The following is a 21,386-nucleotide window of genomic DNA, read 5'->3' as shown; positions in this document are numbered from 1 at the left end:
ATCAAAATGGAACATAATATATTACATATTTATGTTATAAATATATATTACAATTATGCAAGAAATGCCACTTATTGTCTTCTCTTTTAAAGTACTGATCTAACCAATTGCTTTATATAATTAAACTTCCTTCTGCAGAGAACAATCTTTTCCTTTAAAATTCATTTCACTAATACTGGATGCTACATTTGTTTGCTAGGTCACGTTATATAAAAAAAAAAATCTCCAGAGAACTATATTTAATTAGTTCCCTATTTTTAAAAAGCGTATGCCTCCTTTCCTCCCTCACTGGGGTTGGTAAAGTGTCTAGAAATGGCTAGATGGCCTTGGCGAGACTCCCAAGTAAACCAAGTGTCCTGGAGGGCACGGTGGCCTCCTCAAGTTACTGGTCACTGCTAATTAGTTTAGAGAGTATAAACCCTTCATAGTCTCAGATTCCGTTTTCAAAGGAACAGGAGGCTTAAGTCACCACAGATGCGAATGATGTCACTAAGAGGGACCTCGTGAGCTGCAGTTGAAAATTATCTGAAGCTGGCAAGGCAACATAAACCCACGACGTGGCCCTCTGCTAATATAATTCAGCCACCGCAAGAGCCATACAGCTTGTCCCTGCAGGAGCCTAGTGGCCTCAAAAAAATTCTGAAGAAAATACGCCTCTTGTTGTTTCAGTTCGAGCTTAAGAAAAAAGAAAGTAAAAAATGAAGTTGGAAATAGGTCTTTCGATGGAAATTTGACCAGTATACTGTCATAGGCTATTTTCCTTATGCCAAGAAGGGCAGCGACTTCATAAAACTTACTTTGCGTGATTCCCTTTATTGCTTTTCTGATTATACATTTACATATACAATAATTCCACAAATATTTATGGAGGGTCTCCTCTGTGCCTGGCATGCTTCCAGGACTGGAGATACAGGATGAAGGAGGCAAACAGACAAAAAAAATCAAGTGTTACAAAACAGGTTCCACAGACAGGAAGGACTGCGAGGCCACCCACGCCAGGGATGGTGGGTTTCTCCAACTTTTTTCTTTCTGTGCACACGCGAACATGTATTTTACTACGATGGGGATTTTCTTGTGCGGATACGCATACACTTACACAGATATACAGAGATTCTTAATAACATTTGTGAGGGGAATAAGAATCTCCCAAATAAATGATTTAAAAAATATTCCTGTTCATCTTTAATCTTGACACAGTTATCCCTAAAACTGCTGAAACGTTGAACCGTATTCTATATTTAAAATAATTTTCTGCCTTTGATTGTAGGTCAGTGTTGTCACATTTATATGAATAAAAATGACAGCAATAGCCATAATGCTAGAAGAAAAAACCTCTGTTACTGAGGTCTGGCTATGTGGCAGACACACCACAAACCAGGTTGCTTAGGCTGGCTCTTGGAATGACAGCGGCCCCGGGGGGCTGGGTGGTACCCCCCGGGTGGAGATGAGCAAGGGAGGCTCAGAGCAAGTTCTCGGCAGCTCCCATCATGGATCAGCTTGGCTCGCATTTTCCACTCTAATACCACTGAAGCAACAAAAAGCATCCAGAAAACCTGTCAATCTGCACGTAGAAAACCACGCTGTCATTTGTCAGCTGCCGTATTTATGTGATGGAGCAAGTCCCACTAGAGAAAAGCAGGCAAGATCAGGATTTCTGTGTCCCCAGTACTGCATAGTCACAAGAGGGTGACAGTAGGTGAGTTGGGTCCCCTCTCTTCACTGCGAAATGAGATGAATATTCAAAATATGGACCCAAAGGGGTCCTCTCCTATGAGGACTAAGCCAGAGAGTGCACATTAAAAAAAGATTTGCTTTCCAAATCTTACTTAATATATTATTGTTTTTTTTAAGATTGTCTCATATATTTTTTTATTGAAGTGAAATTCTCATAACATAAAATTAACCATTTTAAAGTGTTCAATTAAGAGGCATTTAGTGCATTTACGATGTTGTGCAACCGCCGAAGTATATTATCTTCATGAACATATATACGTTGCACGTGACAACTTCGGGCACGAAAAGCTTCCTTATTTTATCCTTGAGTCATTTAGTGTCCCACAAGGACACTAGGCTCCTGCAAGAATCTCCCAATCCCTAGGCCTCTAGCTCACGCAGGGATTCCTGCCTCCTCTCAATCTTGTCATTGAATTTCAAAGCCTTACATGGCACCCAACAAATTGCTGTGGGTATTTATTCATAGTCGCTGTGATATATAGCTGTTTCACAAAGAAAGTGAATGTCTGGGTCTCTGATAGGCTACCAAGCCAAAAATAATCCAGATAACAAGAGAAGATTTTAATTATAACCATACTTGGTTTTAAAGACACTCAAATACTAAATATTTGTACACAAAAGGGAAATAATTCCCCCACCCCCAACTTTGTTAGGTTGCTTGGTTTAGGACAGACTCAATGCTTACTATTGAAAATTTCTAGAAATAAAAGTAGGGTTCAACAATGTTTAAGACCTTTAAATGCACTGAAATATGGAAGCCAGTTCAAAGCCTTTCCTGTATCTGGTAAGTGGAATTATCATTTCTTTTTAAATGCAAATAAGTTGACTATTATTAGAAAAAAATTAAACTAGATTATTTGCAGCCTAGTGCAGGAGGATTACTTTTAGAAATGATGAATGCTTCCACGGGGACCAGCCCTGTTTTAATTTCCAGACAGGTAGTTTCATAGCCTCACAAATAGAGACCCTGGCTATTTCTCTGAAGCCACAAACAAGCCCTGCGTTTCTGTTCCTTCTTATGAAATGCTCCGGGTCAGGCAGCGTGTTTGTGATCACATCAGTAGCAGCATCCAGTTCAAAGTTGGGGAAAAACAATCTTAACAATGCAAGAATTTCCAAAAGTCCAAACATCCCTGGCTGCAAATGGAAATGGTGTCAGATCTGCATCATAATTGATCCTCCAGATTTCCATCCACAAAAGAAGGCTGTCCTCAATAAGAACAAACAACACCAGGGGCAACAGAGAAGCCTTTTTGCAAACTTTCCCCTCCCTCCGCCCACCAAAGTTTAGCAACCGACACCAATTTCAGCATAATAGCTCAAGATACAATCACGGTGGAGGTTTATGAAATGTTACAAAGGGCAGTGGATAAGCACATCTGTGCTATTTTTCCTCTTTGAGATGCGAACTGCTGATAAATATCCACTGTTGAGTTTTTTCCATAATTCTTTGATTCTTCAAAAGCAAAGCCATTAAAGGAGTCAAAGCTTTTTGCCCCTGCCCCCCACAAAGGCAAGGGGGAGGGAAAAAAAAAAAAGAGGGTGAAAATGAGGGAGAGTAAGAGAAAAAAGAAAAAATTTGATACAGATAAAAGAAATTAAGCGAGCCATAAAGTCTGCGCTTTATTTTAACAGGGCTGTACGGTCCCGCTGGGCTGCTCATAATCCAGCTGGGAGAAGGGTCCCTGCTGGGTGGCTAATTAAAACAATTATCAATACAAAGAAGGTATCAATGGCATTCCAAGACTCAAACAAAGAGATAAAGCATTGAAGATTTAAATTGTCAATGGCCAATCTCTCTTTAGGCGGTTCTGATGAGGAGCCAGTGTTCCCAAGACTCAACTCCTTTCTATACTGACTTACGTTTGGTTACGTGGGAACCCTCTTCCGTTGGGTTTATAGACATCAAAATATGTCAGTGATGGAATTAAGGGAAATTAATTTATAGGCTCAAAAAGCCTTCATTGTTTTAGTGTATCAGGACAGTGGATCTGAGTCTAAAAATAAAATCGGATATGGGAAAAAGGCCCCTGACCCCCCCTTCTGAACGTGTTATTTTCAAAAATAAGAAAACAGAAAAGATCTTGAGAACTTTTTGCCCCAATTCAAAGTGACAAAATGGAAGTCAATTTAAAATGGGATGAGAGGGTTTTTTTAAAAGTACTGTGGGCAATTTTAGGAATGCCAAAAATGTAGCAAGTGTGCTTGAATACCTCTTGGAGGTATCTTTAAAGAGTGATTTGCAGAATTAAACTTATTACCCAACAAAACTGGAAATCTTTCTTAATTTCTTAGGGCAAATATGTTTTGTTTCCTTTCTGGCTTTTGCAGGTTGAACCCTTAAAGGAACACTCAGAAGTATAACCACCTGGAGTTGAGTTCTCTGATTACGGTAAAGATTCTGAAAAGGTGCAAAGCTGAAAGCCACAGGCAAGACTGTACCCAGGAAAATGTCTGGCAACTTTGAGTAGCGTTCGGCGCAGGACGGAATACGTGTCCAACGTGGATTTAAACGTGGGGAGAGCAACGTTCTCGATTCCTTTATTAAAAAGCAATCTACCTTCCTGGAAACAATCCATTACACTCCCCAAGGAACAGGATTCCAGATTCTGTTCTGCATACGCCTTGCCACTTCTCTCCCTGTACATGCTACGAGACCGTAGTTGCAGGTTAAGGAAGCTCTGGGGACTGCAGCCTGAAGGAGCAGAATGGATTGCAAGGTTTCCAGGTGAGTCCCTGGCGAGGGTGGTCCCTTTGCTCTCACGAGCTAGTGTGACCAGCGAGAGCCTGCACTCTGGGGCCAGTCGGGTGTGCTTCAGGACAGAGCCAAAAAGCTCTAGTTCGCCAAGGCTCACCCTCAAAAGGGAGAACTCTTCTTTTCACCCTGAAAGAAAGTAACTGGTGAAAGCCGAGAGGGAGGAAGGCAGTTAGGGTTGAGGAGTCTGATAAGAACTCAGTGGGGGTCAGAGTCTTAGAGGTAATTCTTTCCCTTTTTGCTTCCCTTCCCTTCCCTTGCTTTCCTCCTCCTGTCTGGGCTCCTCCCGGCCGCTCCCTTGTCTCCTCCTCCCCCTCCCCCTTCTCTCTTTCTTTGCCTCCAGTTGTGAGGGGACTGAGACTTTTGTCTTCGGGAACATCAATGCCTTCCCCTTTTTGCCTCTGTGTTATTTCTTCCACCAAGGAACTGGAAATTATGTCTCTTTCCTGGTGTCGAACTATTATCAATAAAAAGGTCTGAGAGGACCGAATGGAAACATTGGGCCAAAGCATTTGCAACACATGATGGTGGTTAGTAAAAAGACAGGATTTCACCAGAATTCACCAGAATGACTTTTTTTCTCTGGGATAAAAATGTTGCCTCAAAAAAAAAAAAAAGTTGCCTCATAAAGCACCTTTGCTGCTTTATGTATTTTGAAATTATTATGTAACCAGAGTATTAATAAGAAACCCCTCTAGTTATGAATGTTCAATTCAGAGTTTTTCCTGATTTGAACAAAACTTCACGTGTGACAATTCTGCCCACCGCCAACAGAGGGCGATAGAGACTGGGATCTGTCATTTAGTCTCCTCAAAATTTTTAGGCTAAGGCAACAGGAAAGCTCGAATGCACTGGGGACAGAGCAAAACAGATGGACAGATCTTCCAACACGTGTGGGCCAGAGCCCGAATACGGTATGCCAGAGGGTGTAAAAGTCATACATCGAGCTAAACAAATTTTAAATAAAACATTTAATCCTTCTCTTTTGATGTATACATCCATAATGTCAAAAGCAAAATATACATGTTAAGCTATTGTTTATATTGATTCAAAGAAAACTATCAGATGAGAGAATTTACTTATTATTGCACGTCTGGGTGTTCTGTTGATGGCGTGATATTATTCGTATGAGTAACAAACATAATTCATAAATTATTATTTAACTCATAACATTTCTTTTTGTTGCTTGCATTTCAGTAAAACCACTAAATATGTAATTATGGTCAAGTTTTTACATAATTTATATTCTATTGACCAAAATCCTATTGCTATTCTATGGGCAAAATATTTTTGTAAAGAGCCAGAGAGGAAATGTTTTAGGCTTTGTGGTCTATATTTGGTCTCTCTCATATATTCTTCTTTGTTTGTTTTACAAACCTTTAAAAATATAAAAACCATTCTTAGCTCATGCACAAAATATATCCCTTAGGCTGTTAGAAATAAAATCCTGTCATTTATCAACCCCTGATATTAATAATCATCTAAAAGATTAAAGAAAAGTCAAATATAATTATATTCAAAGTATTAAAAATTTGAACCTATATTCATTAAAAAATTATATGTTAAGTAAATATTTCATAAATGGTTTAAAACATTTTTCTTCTAAAACATTCAATATTATTTAAGATGGAAAGGCAAAATATAAATAATTGATATCAAGCTTTACATTAAAATTATTTAAACTGAAATATATGTATTTAAAAGTTTTAGTGGGGTGGGCTTGGTGGGGTGTAGTGGTTAAGTTCATGTGCTCCACTTTGGAGGCCTAGGGTTCATGGGCCTGGATCTATGCACTGCTCATCAAGTCATGCTGTGGCGGCATCCCACGTACAAAATAGAGGGATATGGGCACAGATGTTAGCTCAGGGCCAATCTTCCTCAGCAAAAAAAAAAAAAAAAAAAAGTTTTAGCTAAATCCCATTAAGTATTTGTTACAAAAATAAATCTATTTTCAATTCCAGCATTCAGTGTTCATCTAGCTCTCAATGTAGAGAATCTAAGCATGTTACATCAAGATCTCTATATATGCAAGTTTAAGAGTAATATGAATTGTTTAATATTACAAAATGTTCCTCAGCTGCCATGTGCAATGGGTACAAATGCTGTGCTCTTTGTACACCCTTTTGCAATAATGAATAATTGGGACAATGAGAAACAAGAAAGGGGATGCTCTGGTATCGCTGGGGAGACTCGCCATACAAGTGTCTGATGCATTTACGCTACAGGAAAGAAGGCTTTGATGGTTAATTCAGTTGTCTTTTCTCCTTCCTATGTGCTTCCTCTGCTCACATCCTCCCTGCACTGTGGACCGGTCCGTCCGTGTGATGTTGGCAGCAGCACAAGGACGAATCTTCAAGACATGCAGAAGCAAATGCTTTTGTTCTGCAGACATAGGACCAGAGATGCGGAGAAATGTTACCCTGGGACACCAACAGTGTCAGGCAGACGGAGATGTTTAGTGCCATGGGCTGTACAGCACCGCTGCTGAGTACCAGACGCGGAGGAGCAGATTAGCCTGTGATTTTTAATATACTGTGTGTGTGTGTGCGTGCATGCACGCTGTCTATTCAGAGCCAATAATGGGAGGAGTCCAGGGCAGGGGTCCCTCTAGCCTGGGTCTAAAGGTAGGCTGAAGACTAGGTTAGACACAGCAACCCCTCAAGTGGGGAGATAAAGGCTGCTGGCACTAGGTGGCAGATCACTCCCCGGACAGACCCGGGGAGCCCACGCCTGTCTAAAGAGAACTGTCAATATCCTGCCCTTACCCATTACAGACTTGTGGGGAAGTGGAACTCGTGTTGCTGGACACGATATCTCAAGAGAATGCCAAATTTTGGGTTTTTACGTGAAAAAATTGATATCAATGAATAATCCAAATTGAAAAACTGAAAAGCACCTTCAGCGGGAATCACATCTTTAGGTTAGATTTGTCCCCAAAGCCACCATGATCAGCTTTGTGGGCCACTGCGTTTTACTATGTTTGTGCTTATTTTTGAAGCATTTGTGATCGCCAGTTCCTCATTTTGGATAAATACTACAGCAATGACAGGGTCGAAAATGGAGAAGAAGTACAGGATGAAGTTAGAAAAGAAAGTGCAGGCTAAGTTCACACTGACGTGCACGCAAGGGTTACGTGTATTCTGTCACTTTGACTTTGCAGAACGTGGACTCGGCGATATCCTGATTATAAGTAGAGACGCCTCCATACCTGGACATGTGAGTCTGTCTTTGGCTCTGCCACTAAGTTCAGATAATTTTTTAGAGATCTTCATTGTACTTCAACTTATTTTCAGTGATAGGAGAGTGAGTGGTGAAAAATGTGAGATTAGATTGTGGAAGAATGAAGTTAGTGATCTAAGGGGAGTATTTCTAGGAGATGTGAAGATTCGGGACATGGGGTTACACAGCCTGTGGTTCTCGAGGGGCAAGCAGAAGAGAGCTGGGCTGGGAGTGGGGAGGCAGCAAGAAAAGGGGAAGGTCGCAAGCATGTTTCAGGCATTTTGGAGCACAAGGGAGATGCCTGGTGGAGTGGTTAAGAGGTCAGACTGTCCCAAGTTCAAGACCCAGGTTTGGTACCTACAAGCTGGAAGAAGTTGCTTCTCCCTTTGAGCTTCTGTTTCACCATTTGTAAGAAAGAGGGTGATGATGGTCTACCGCAAAGGGCGGCTGTGAGCAGCCAATGAGCTCATCCAAGTCAAGGTCTAGTACACATCACTCAGTAAGTACTCAGTAAATGCTGGCTATCATTAGTAGGAGAATGATTGGGATTAGTGATGGGAATTTGGGAATCATCAGCAGAAAGGGGGACAGTTGAAATCTGAAGGGGGAGCATATATATTGGATATATATTGGGGAGCATATGTATTTGGGGGAGTAGAGGAAAAAAGTGGAACCCTCAGAGGGGTCAGAGAAGGAACAGTCAGGTAGGAGAAATGTCACGACAGGGTTAAGGGAAGGCCCCTCTGTGGAAATAAAACAGAGACCTTATTTTCAGAACAGTGCTGAGAGTGAAAATGATTTAGAATGGTGCTGTAGAAACTTTAGGGTACTGACGAATCACCTGGGAGAGGGTAAATGTTTAAATGCAGATTCCCAGAAAGCCTGACTCAGTAGGTCTGGGCTGGGACCCAGGAATCTATATGGATTCCAACTGTGGACAGACAACAAACCACACTTGGAAGAACACCGTGTGAAGACTGAGCACGCAGCGAGGGAGAGGAGACAGAGTGGCTACCGTCCTTTCAAGGTAGTTGGTTAGGGCATATGTGTGTCTTACACTCCACCGCCCATGCATCGAAGGAAGTACTTCAAGAGAAAAGGCTTCAAGAGAAAACAGGTTGCTTTCAATAGGTTGCTTGGTGAGTAAAGGAACGGATGGTGGTTGGCGGTGTTTATTTCTCCTGCATGTGTATAATGGCCAAGGGGACTCAAACATATGTGACCCTCGGTTTGGACAAGTGAATTAAATTGGCTGATTTTCAAGTATTAAACCAACCTCGCATTCCTGGAATAATCCAACACTGTCATGATGGATAGTGGGGAAGAGACACATGAAATAATACACGAACAAGCTGTTCGTTGAAATAGTTTTTAAACTATTCAATTTCAAATAGTTGAAATTTCACATCACTACTTAAGGAGTTTTCCTCTTAAAATTTGTACTTCAATTCCACTGCCCCATGAAATTTTCTATTAAGGTAGTAATTTTTTGGGCTTAGAAGTCTTTTACTGATCACTGTATTAAACCACTTGGCAGAAAAATTTATATATACATAATAAAAAACACTTTTTAACTTCCTTTGATCAGAATTGAGTTCCTATTACAATGACTAATTTTATGTAATTGATGAAAACAAGGTAAACGTACTACAAAATCAGAATGACAGAAAGTTGATAATTGTCGAAGCTGGGTCATGGGTGCAGAAAGGATCAATATGATTCTCACTCCACTGTGTATGTTTAAAATTTTCCGTAATAAAAAGTTTAGAAACATATTGAAGAATAAGTCTGCTATAAATTCTGGTTAAAAATTCCTAAACAAAAAAATGTAAAATTTTTACTGGCAATAATATTTTAACAAGATGGATGTGACTTGAATGGTCTCTTTCTTTGGTGCCGATCAAGTAGCAACCACTATTACCAGGTTCTTGTGTATTTTTCCAATGATACTGGATGAATATGTGAATAAATATTCATATGTACTCTTTTTGATATATAAATGGTAGAATATTGTGCGCATTCTGAACCTTACAGTTTTTTGCTTATGTATCTTCACCTATGACAATGCCCTATGAATATATATACATACATACACTTGCTTTATATTTTTTGAATATCTTCAGAGAATTCCATGGAATGAATGAACCGTAGTTATTTAGTCGGACTCCTCCCTCCTTGGGGGCATGTAAGTGATGTCCAATCTTTTGCCTTTACAATCAGTGCTACAATGGATAACCTTCACAAATATTGTTTTGCTCATCTCTGAGTTTATCTTAGAAAAAACAACACAGGTTTTTAAGACCAGTTTTAATAGAAAAATGCCTCCTTTCGGCAACTTAAGAAATACCTTTCATAGATTTAAAAACTTGATCCAAAGTGATTCTTTTGACTCACTTTTAACCTGGATGCTCATCCCCTTCCTGCTTTTCTAATTCAGACTAGCCAACCTCAATGACCTAATACAAATCTCACCTCTCATTATTTATTTTCCAAATATTTAAGCTCAGTTGATTACTCCTTCTTCTGAAATGACAGAGAAGGGAAAGCTAGCATTTATTGAGAATTTATGGTGTGCAGGTACCATATTAGGAGATGTATGACATGAGATATGTTATCTCTTGGAGCCCTCACAACATCCCCATGATGTTGACATTATTTAAAAATAAGAAAACTGAGGATCTGAGAGGTTAAGTCACTTGCCTAAAGTCACACAGCTGGTAAGTGGTGGGGATAGAGATTGATCCCAGGTCTGTTTGATTTCAGGAATTCATTCACTGCCTCTGGAGTTCTACAGCATATATCCATACCATCAGAGCCAAGGCTGTCGTGTCCACTTTTAAAACTACTTTTAGATTTATGGAAATATTGCAAAGATAGCAGAGTTCTATGTACACTTCACCCAGCTTCTCCTAATTAACAAACTAAGAAATTAACACTGGTGCAGCACTAGCGAGTAAAACAGGCATTTTGTTTGTATTTCAGTAGTTTTCCCAATGACGTTCTTTTTTTCTGCTTTGGGATCCAGTCCAGAATATCACGTTGCCTGTAGGATTTGCTTTTAGTTATTTCTTTCCTGTATGTCTCAGCCCTCCCACTACTTCTTGAAAGCTTCTAGAAATATTACTGAACATGTGAGTCCACCCTAGTGCCCTAGGGACAGTCCTGGACCCCTGGCATGGAGTTACTCATGATGTGACATGATTTATCTGGCTTTGCGTGATTTATTAAGGTTCTGGCTGTGGAAGAAAACAGAAGGTTCCAGGGCTCTGGAATATCAGGTGTGCTAATGAATGTCCAGTAAAGCTGGGGGTGGGGTGGGGGGAGAGCCCATCAGCACCTTGTCACCGTGTCTGCCAGGCGCTGGAGGAAGTGGGAGATTTGTTCATAACACCAGGTCATTTCCTCCCTTCCCGTCCCGACCTCCCAGCTCTTTCAGCAACAGCCAGCGGAAGCCACGGCCAAGTTACTTAGTGACATCTTAAGGTGAGGCAGAGAACTGACAGGGTGCGCTGGTCCAAAACTCAGAGGGGACCTTCCAAATCCAGAGTTCCCCTCCTTGGATGGGTTGCCACACAGAAATATGAGAAGTCTAGACATTGAACGGACAGATCATACTTAATAAAAAGAAAATTTTACCCCTGAGCTAACATCTGTTGCCAATCTTCCTCTTTTTGCTTGAGGAAGGTGGCCCCTGAACCAGCATCTGTGCCCATCTTCCTCTACTTTGTATGTGAGATGCCACCACAGCATGGCTTGATGAGCGGTGTGTAGGTCCGAACCCGTGAACCCTGGGCTGCCAAAGGGGGGCACACGAACTTAACCACTATGCCGCCAGGTCAGCCTGTAAAGTTGTTTTTTTTTTTTTTTTTTTGCTGAGGAAGATTTCGCCCTGGGCTAACATCTGTTGCCAATCTTCCTCTTTTTGCTTGAGGAAGATTCGTCTTGAGCTAAACATCTGTGCCAATCTTCCTCTATTTTGTATGTGGGTCGCCACCACAGATGGCTGCCTACCAGTGGTGTAGGTCTGTGCTTGGGAACTGAACCCAGGCCGCCAAAGTGGAGCGCACGAAACTTAACCAGTAGACTATGGGGCTGGCTCCATAATAAAGTTTTTTAAATGTGTGAAGTTCATTCATTTATTGACTCAATAAATAAATACTGAATACATACTATGTTCCAGGCACTATTTCAGGGGCTAGGTATAAGCAATAAATGATGGAGTCCGAACTCCTGCCCTAAAAGAGCTTATACAGATACAGGAAGCAGATCAACAATCAATTAATCAATGAAATAATCAACATAGTAAATAGGCAAGTGAAATGTTAGCCAATTGTGGTGTTACATTCATTTAGTAATTATTTGAGCACCTGTGTGTGCCAGGTGCTGTTCTAAACCCTGGAGATGTAACAGGGAACAACACAGTCCCTTAGCTTTGAGAAGCTAAGACAGATTCTAATAAAAGGGAGGTGATTTTAAATAGAGGGTCACAGAAGGCCTAAGAGAGTACCCTTTAATCTGGGATCAAAAAGATAAAAAAGAGCTAGCCTTGGGATAAGGGTGGAAAGAGCATTCCAAGCAAATGGGGCAGCATGTGCAAAGGTCCTGAGGTAGAAAAGAGGTCAGCAAGTTTGAAGAACTGAGAGAGAGGAATATAATGGAGAGTGTGCAGTGAGCAACAGGAGGAGAAGGCAACCTTGGAAAGGAGTGAATTTCAGTCCATGGGAAATTGGAAGCCACTGGGCTACACTGTTGCCATCTTGACATTTCCCAGAATCCCTTTCACTGTGGGTTCCAGGTTACAGACTGCCAGTGGGAGGCACTCGTAAGAAACTTGGCAGGCAGTACAAGAGAGGCTAGCTAGAGTCAGCTGCTGGCAGATGGAGGACTCGGGGGTGGGGTGGGGGGACGACGGACTGGCAGCTTCCTGAAGAACTTCGTATTAATTGTGGTGCTACCCACTGAGAGCTTTCTAAGGGTTCATAGTGGCTTTGGACAAGCTTGTGAAAACTACGCACTAAGGCACGTGTCAGCAGTCTATGCCTCAAGGGCCAAATGCAGCCCATCACCTGTCTGTGTAAATAAAGTTTTACTGGAACACAGCCATGCTCATTTATTTGTACATCGTCATGTCCACTTTTGTGCTACAACAGCAGAGTTGAGAGGCCTGCAAAACGTAAAACATTTACTTTCGGGTCCTTTACAAAAAAGTTTGTCAACCGTGCGCCCAGGATGTGGCAGGCCAGTATCGCCAGTGGCTGGCCTTGAGCGAGGCTGTGCTTCCCATGCTCGAGCACACAGAGCGAGCTCTGTTAGCCTGACCTAACCCTGACACCATCAAAGGTTTTATGCTCTGGAATGATATGGTCCAGATAACGTTTTAAGATTATTTTTTGCTGCTGCTTGGAGGATGGATTAGAGCAAGGCGAGACTGGAAGTAAGGGGACCCATAAACAGGCAATTATCCAGGTGAAACATGAGGACGGCCTGCCCCAGGGGATGGCGGTGGGGATGGAGAGACAGGGAAGGCGCAGGACATAGGTTGGAGACATTGAGCAGCAATGGGCACACCTAGTGCCCAGATCATGATTTCAAACACTGTTCTCCAATAAAAGGAACCAGAGCTCCTTCGAGAAATGGCTGATTCCAGAGCTGGGGCAGGAAAATACGCGACGAGCCTGGAACATATTATGGTGCCAGAAAATAAGAAAGTGCTTAAAAAATGATGGGGGAGTGTTGAAAGGACATGGAAACAAACTTGAAGACCTCCCGATGGCCAAACCTGGAGCAATTTGAACAAGCAAATAAGTAACAAGAATAATAAACGATGTAAGTCAATAATTGATTAAACAAATAAATGAGGGGGAAAGGACAATGCTTCCTTACAGAAATTCCAATTAACAAATGTGAAAGGAATGACAGAATTTGAAAAATCACCATTTGGCAAACACCACAGGAATAACTGTTGCAGCCAAGAACCATTCACTGTTGCTGAAGTTGGTGGGCAAAAGAATGATGAGAAACAAGATATTTGCATAGGATCAAAGAATCTCCCCACAAGGCACTTATTAAGGGCAAAGAAGAAAAAAGTAACTTGAGAGTGGAGAAACCCTATAGACACAGCCGTCACCAAGTGACCACAGTTAACATCACCAGTAACGAGACACATTGACTTCAGGCAGCTCCTGATATGATGCACTGATAAAGCCATCGGTGGCATTTCTGGAAAAGAAAAAAGCATAATCTCAACCTAATCATGGGAAACATCAAAGAATCCCAAATTGAGGAACATTCTACAAAATAACTGGTCAGGACTCTTTAAGCATCAAGGTCATGAAAGACAAAGGAAGACTGAGGATCTATCACAGAGGGGCAGTGACCAGGACAACTAAATGCACGTGGGATTTTGAATTGGATCCTAGAGCAGAAAAGGGACCTGAGTGGGACAAATCGGCAGAATTTGGATAAGGTCTGTAGATTAGTTGGCAGTATCGTAGGCAGTTTACTTTTCTCATTTCGATAGTTGTACTGTGGTTCTGTAAGATGTTAACATCTGGGGAAGCTGGGTGTAAGGTTTTTCTGGGAACTCTGTACTAACTTTGCAACTCTTTAAATCTAAAAATTTTTCAAGATAAAAAGTTAAAAGCTCAAGAAAAAATCTGGTTTGGAGATATGATCAACAGGACAGCTAGTCAACAGGTGTGCTGGGGAGGAAGGAAAGGGAAAAAAAGTTACCCTCTGCTTTGCATTCTTATCAACCAAGATAAGAGAGAGATACATGTAAAAATGCCCTAATACTTAAGGAAGATGAACCGTATAATCATCCCTGAACAATCTGTATCTCTGGTCTGTCTGTCTGTACATTTATCCATTTATTTGTTTACAATAAAATCTATTTTACACGTCAAGTAGGAGTTATATAGTTGGGCATCACCTTGTTCCTAAAATTCCGGAAGGACTAAATGTGGTGGAGAGCAGAGAGACCGGCTTTATTAACGTCTATCTTGATTTCATTATCTGAAATTAGAATCTTTTGTGAATATTTGAGGCAAAACACTAGAATTAGCGAATATTTACTTTGTGTCACAAAATAAATAGAGAGCCTATTGCCACAAGGATACAATTTACGGGGGATCAAATACGATGATCCTAATAATAGCCATCATTAAGTGAACACCTACTATGTGTCAGGATTTGGACCAGGTACCAAAGATGCCTCATCTCACTTAATCCTCCCAACAACCCTGTGCCCACCATTTAGATGAGGGTGCTGAGCTTCCTGGAAATAAATGGACCTGCTGGAGGCGAAGGCAGTTGAGGGTCACTGCCCCAGGTGTCTCAGCCAGTAAGTGGCAGAGCTGGCCTGAGATGTGAGTCTGTGCTTCTAACCACAGTTGCTGGGCCTCTGTTTTGTGTTCCACTCTCTCCACAATTAGCAGAGGGCAGGACCATTCAGGAAGTGCTTACAATTCTGTCCAAGTCATTGTCCAAGCTGAGAGAGCAACGTAGCAAGTTTGTATATTATGGAGACTGGACCCTCATATCCCATGTTTTATATTTTAGCCACCCTGGACATATGCTTGGTATCACCAGCTGTAAAAAGTTTGCCAGTCTTATGGTTGGAAACAATCTCACTTCTCCTTTCTCAAGCCAGGTTTGGTCCAGCGCCTGGCGTATGGACCTCATCAGTCATCTGTCTGTCCACAGCCTTTACCCATGTTTTTCCCTATTGGGTTGTCTTTTTCTTATTGATTTGAAAGAGTTCTTTGTGCATTCTGGATGTGAATCATTTCTCTAAGAGAACTGGCAAATATTTCACCCGGTACCCTGTTTTTCATTTAACTTTCCTCTTGGCGCCTTATTATTACTATTATTGGTGTTTTAAATCTGGAGCTGTTAAATCTCTTTCTTTGATAGTTTTTGCATCTTTTGAATAAAGTCATAAATGCATTCTTCCATATTTTCTTCTACAACTGTCAGTTTTGTTTTTTAGGTTTTGTTATTTAATCAACGAAGATTTATTTTTGTAACTAAAGTAGGGAATTTAACTTTACTTTTTTCCAATTTGATAGTCAATTTTCCCAGCCACATTTATTGAATTGTTCCCAATCTTTCTCTTTTTAAATTATATGTTAGATTTAAATCTTTCACAAATATCGTGTATTACTTTTACAATAGCCAGTTCTGGTGTTCTTGTGGTTAAGATTTGGTGCTCTCACCACCATGGCCTGGGTTCATTTCCCAGTCAGGGAACCACACCACCCACACCATGTGTTGGTTGTCATACTGTGGTGGCTGTGTGTTGCTGTGATGCTGAAAACTATGCCACCAGTATTTCAAATACCAGCAGGGTCACCCATGGTGGACAGGTTTCATTGGAGCTTCCAGACTAGACAGACTAGGAAGAAGGACCTGGCCACCCACTTCGGAAAAAATTGGCCATGAAAACCCTATGAACGGGAGCAAAGCCCTGCCTGATAGAGCGCCGGAAGATAAGAGGATGGTGCACAAAGACTGGGCAGGCTTCCGCTCTGCTGTCCACAGGGTCACTAGGAGTCAGAATCTGCTAGATGGACTAACAACAACCCTAAGGACAGGCGAGAAGCCAAAGTAAAAGGTGACAAAAATAGGGTTAGAATCCTGAATGTACTTTTTCAGCAACGATCACGTAGAGATACGGAGAACCACTATAATGGCCAATGCAGAGAGAGGGAAGAAAACAACAAAACTGGAAGAACAAGAGGTCTCTTTCAGAAGATTCAAGAAATCAAAGGGAAATTCAAACCTAGATTAGGAATGCTGAATGACCAACAGGGAAGCACACTATCTGATCACGAGAAAATAAAGGGAAGGTGGGAACAGTATACTGAAGATCTACACAGAAGAGACAAAGGATGACAGGTTCCTTGACGAAGACTGCTCTGAGGAAGAACCTGTAATTTTAGAAAGTGCAGTGACAGTTGCTCTGAAAGTACTGGGAAGAAATAAGTCACCGGGGTAGATGGGATATCAAGAGAATTATTTTAAGCCACAGAGACTGAATCTGTCAAAATCCTAACAAGAATAAGCCAACAAATATGGAAAACAAAACAATGGCCTACAGACTGGAAACACTCAATATATAGCCCAATCCCCAAGAAAGGAGACGCCAAGGAGTGCAGTAACTACAGAACATTGCTCTAATTTCCCGTGCAAGTAAAGTGACGCTCAAGGTGCTACAAGAAATGCCTGATGTCCAAGCTGGAGTTTGAAAAGGGAGAGGCATGCGAGGTCTAACTGAGATTATTCATTGGCTACTGGAGTGCTCCAGAGAATTTCAGAAGGTTAGTCTATGTTTTACAGACTACAGTAAAGCCTTTGGCTGCATGGATCGTGAAAACCTATTGGCTGCTCTGAAAGAAATGGGCGTGCCTCAGCCCTTGATTGTCCTGAGGCATAACCCGTATTGTGGACAAGAACCCTCTGTCAGGACAGAATCTGGAGAGACAGAACAGTTTCCTGTAGGTGTCAGACAAGGGTGCATTTTATCTCTCTTATCTGTTTAATCTGTACGCAGAACATATCACATGAAGAACGGGGCTAGACTCAGATGAAGGAGGAGTGAAAATTGGTGAAAGAAATATCAACAATCTAAGACATGCAGATGACACCATCTTAGTGGCAGAAAGCAGCAACGACTTGAAACCACTTCTGACAAAAGTAAAAGAAGAAAGTGCCCCAGCAGAACTGCATCTGAACATTGAGAAGAAAAGAATCACAACTACCGAAGAACGACACAACTTTAATGTAGACAATGAAGACACTGAAATTGTTAAAGATTTTGTTTACCTTGGTTCAGTCACCAGTTTAATGGAGAATGCAGCCAAGAAATCAAGGGAAGACTGAGACTCAGAAGGGCAGCAATGAAGGAATTAGGAAAGACCATCACATGTAAGGAAGTGTCATTAGAGACCAAGGCCAAGATTGTCCATACCCTCGTATTCCCAATTACTATATGAGCGTGAGAGCTGGCCAGTGGAGAAGGCTGACGGGAGAAAAATGGATTCATTTGAAATATGGTGTTAGCGGAGAGCTCTGCGGACACCCTGGACTGTCAGAAGGATGAACAAGTGGGTCCTAGAGCAAATGAAGCCTGAACTATTGCTGGAGGCAAAAATGATAAAACTGAGGCCGCCCCACTCCGGGCACATCATAAGGCAGGATTCTTTGGACAAGACAATAATGCTGGGAAAAGTTGAAGGCAGCAGGAAAAGAGGAAGACCAAATATGAGATGGATGGACTCCATAAAGGAAGTCACAGGCATGAGTCTACAGGAGCTGAGCAGGGCTGTTGAGGACAGGACATTGTGGACTTCACTCATTCATGGGGTTGCCAGGAGTCGGAGCGGACTTGATGGCATGTAACAACAAACTTTTATAATAATAATAAAAGACATACAATTACTTAAAAGAAAAGGAATAAAATCATATATTGATGTCTATCTCTCCTTCTCTCAGTGTCTTGAACAATGCCAGGCACATAGTATGTGCACAATAAATCTTTCTGAAACAAAGGCATCAACTTTTCTGTTTTCTACTTAACAGTATTGTGGGCAATACAATCTTCATGTTAGCTATGGCATCATTATAGATATTTTGGGAGTAAGATCATAATATTGAAGGTTTTGTTCTCTTAGTGCCAGTTTTTAGTTAGATTATACAGAATCCCATTCTATGGATATAAAAACATAATGTTGGGTGCCAGGGTTCTTTATTTTAAAAATGAAATAAACAAATCGAATATAATCTTCCTGCCCTCTTTATGCCCTTTATCATTGGTGGATTATTCATATCACATATTTTCAGCTATTCTTAAACTGCAGCAATCCTGAATCTTTTCCCAAATAATTAAATGAGTTTACAGAAATGAGAGCACAATGAGCAGCCCTTGATAGATACTAGATAAGCATTTCTCCTTCCTTCCTTTTAAATATGACGACTTTAACGGATTGCTGGGGGTGGATTACCTCCCTCTCCCACACCCTCTCCAAAGCTCCCATTCATTTTGTGACATAAGGAGCTTTGTCAACTGCTGCACATTGCCAATTTTTAGGTTGCCCTCAGAGTTACTGGAAATCCGGCAAAGCTGTACATCTATTTTATAGTGGCGCCCACCCCCATACCCTTCCCTTGATCACTGCCGTGTTCAGCTATCAAGAGTTACATTTAAACATGAGAGTAGACACAGTCTGTGAGGCTATTAGCAATGAAGGATAATCAATGGGAAATGGTTCCCTGCTGGGCGATAGTGAAGCAGAGTCATCACCAAAAACCAATTGTGCCGGCAGCTCTTGGTCATCGTGAACGTCACTGTCCAACAATTAGAAGTTACAGCATTTTGCTGAGTCCTGTGATTTACATACAAGCAGTATTTAATATTGATTACGCAAGTCAAGGCACATGGGATAAATTCCCAACATTCTTGGGGCAAAAAGTCCAGGTTTTTAATAATTTCTCTTTTTGCTGGTTACTACAATAATTATGTACTCAATAAAGTGGCGAGATTTCAAATGATTTTCTGTCTCTACTGTGCTTACTGTGCTGCTGGAGTAACGGGCTGGAGGGGTTTATAATCGCATATTGACACCTGGTCGTTGACACTCATGACTCTTGGTATTTTTCGCCATTCTTTTTAAAATATATTATATATCACTTAAACTATGCAAAAATACAACCATGTATGGATTTTTAAAAACTCCTCTACTAATGCCATTAAAAGTTACTAATGCAATAATGATAATCAGCTTATCTAAATTAGTAGTACTTAACAAAATAATGCCCAGTTTTGGAGGAGGGTAAAGTAAAGTTGGCCTTTCCAATCGCTGATGAGTATAAACCGGAACAACCCTTGTGGAAAGCAATTTGGCAACATTTAGTGAGAACCTTAAAAATGTTCATACCCTTTGACCCAGTAATTCAATTTCTGGGAATCCATCTGAAGAAAATAATCCCATATATGGAAAGAGCTTTATGCATTAAGATGATAAATGAAACCTTATTTTTAATTATAAAAAATTAGAAGAAACCCAAATGTTCACTGAGGGAGCAAGCGCAAGTAATTTACAAGTAGCCTATAATAACATGGGGAAACCCATGTTAGCTTTCAAAGTAACAATTTTCAAATTGTGCATACATCAACATATATTAGACAATGATGTAAAAACATACTAAGCAGAGCAAAAGACTATGAAAATAGAGCGAAACGTTAGCAACTATTGCCTATGGATTTGGGACTAGATTATAGATAATTTTACTTTTTTGTATTATTTTGTATTTTCTGTAAGCAAGAATTTAATTTACATAAAAAATGATTGTATTGCAATTGTTTTTAAAATATTAAGATCAATATTTTGGTGTGAAATATCAATAATACATTGCATCGTTCCCAGTACAATATGACCTGTTTTTAAGAGATGTGGTAACGTTCTTGGGGAATATTGTATTAAAGGAAAAGACAAGAGTGGCGGCGGGGCGGGGGGAGGGCGGCAGTAAGTAACACATGCAGTCAGGGACTAGATCACTTTAGGACTGAAATTTTCTTTTCTGCAAAAACAAGGTGAGCTGCTGTGACTACTGCACTAACTGAACCAACTCCTACTCTATCCTGAAGTTAGAACACCAGAGAATAGCAAAGAACCCCACAAAGGTGATGGATTCCTCCAGGCTCGCACTGGGAAAGGAGAGGTTCTGTGCAATTCACAAACTGCATTGTGAAGAACGCGTTTCAGTTTGTTATCCAACTGTTTTCCAGAGACCGGCAGAAAATGAGGTTAAAAATGTCCAAAGGTGGGAGTGGCGGGGAGATGGGTGGAGAAGCAGAGGGCGGAAGTAAAACAGGAGAAAGATGCTCATAAAATTTTTAAATTCCAAAGGATTTTACCACTTAATGTATCACAGATATTTAGAACACGGACATCAAAGTAAACAAATGAGAACCTGGCAGATACATTTACAAGCTATTTTTATTATTTATTTAATACTTGCTTGTTGTAAAAAGCCTAACAGAATAGAAGGATATTAAAAAGATATTGAGGATATTATGATAATAGAAGGGTATTAAGAAGCTCTCCTCCTCTCCCCACATCTGCTTCACGCACCAGAGATAGCCACCATTCAAGTTATCGCATATCCTTCGAGACGATACCCACGCACATACCTTCTTTTTTAAACACCAGAGGGGATTACACTGTAGAGTGCTCTGCAACTTGCTTTCTGTTTACTTAATAATTGACCTTCAAGCACTCTCCATGTCAACATGCGTGCATCAACTGTGCTTTTTCTTAAAAAAAAAGATTTGTGTGGTCATCCACTGTATGGCTGTATCAAAATTTGACCAGCTCTGCATGTACCCATGGAAGTTTCGGTTGTATCCTGCTAACCGCTCTCATGGACAATGCTACTCTCAAAGTATAATCCTTGTACATATTCATATGCATACTTAATCAAATTAATTCCACAGGAGAAATTCCTATAAGCAGAATTGCTGGGTCAAAGGGTACTCGCATTTTATATTTTGGTAATTATCATTAAATTGCTGTCCAATAAGTCTCCTCCTAGCAGAGCGTGAGAATTCTCTTTCCCCAGTCTCTGGCTGTGGAATTAAATTTTGTTTATAATGAATAGATGATTTCTATTCTATTGT

The sequence above is a fragment of the Ceratotherium simum genome, chromosome 21, assembly GCF_057802395.1.
Source record: "Ceratotherium simum simum isolate JZ-2026a chromosome 21, ASM5780239v1, whole genome shotgun sequence".
NCBI classification, from domain to species: domain Eukaryota; kingdom Metazoa; phylum Chordata; class Mammalia; order Perissodactyla; family Rhinocerotidae; genus Ceratotherium; species Ceratotherium simum.
Note: the sequence above shows the minus strand (reverse complement) of the source record.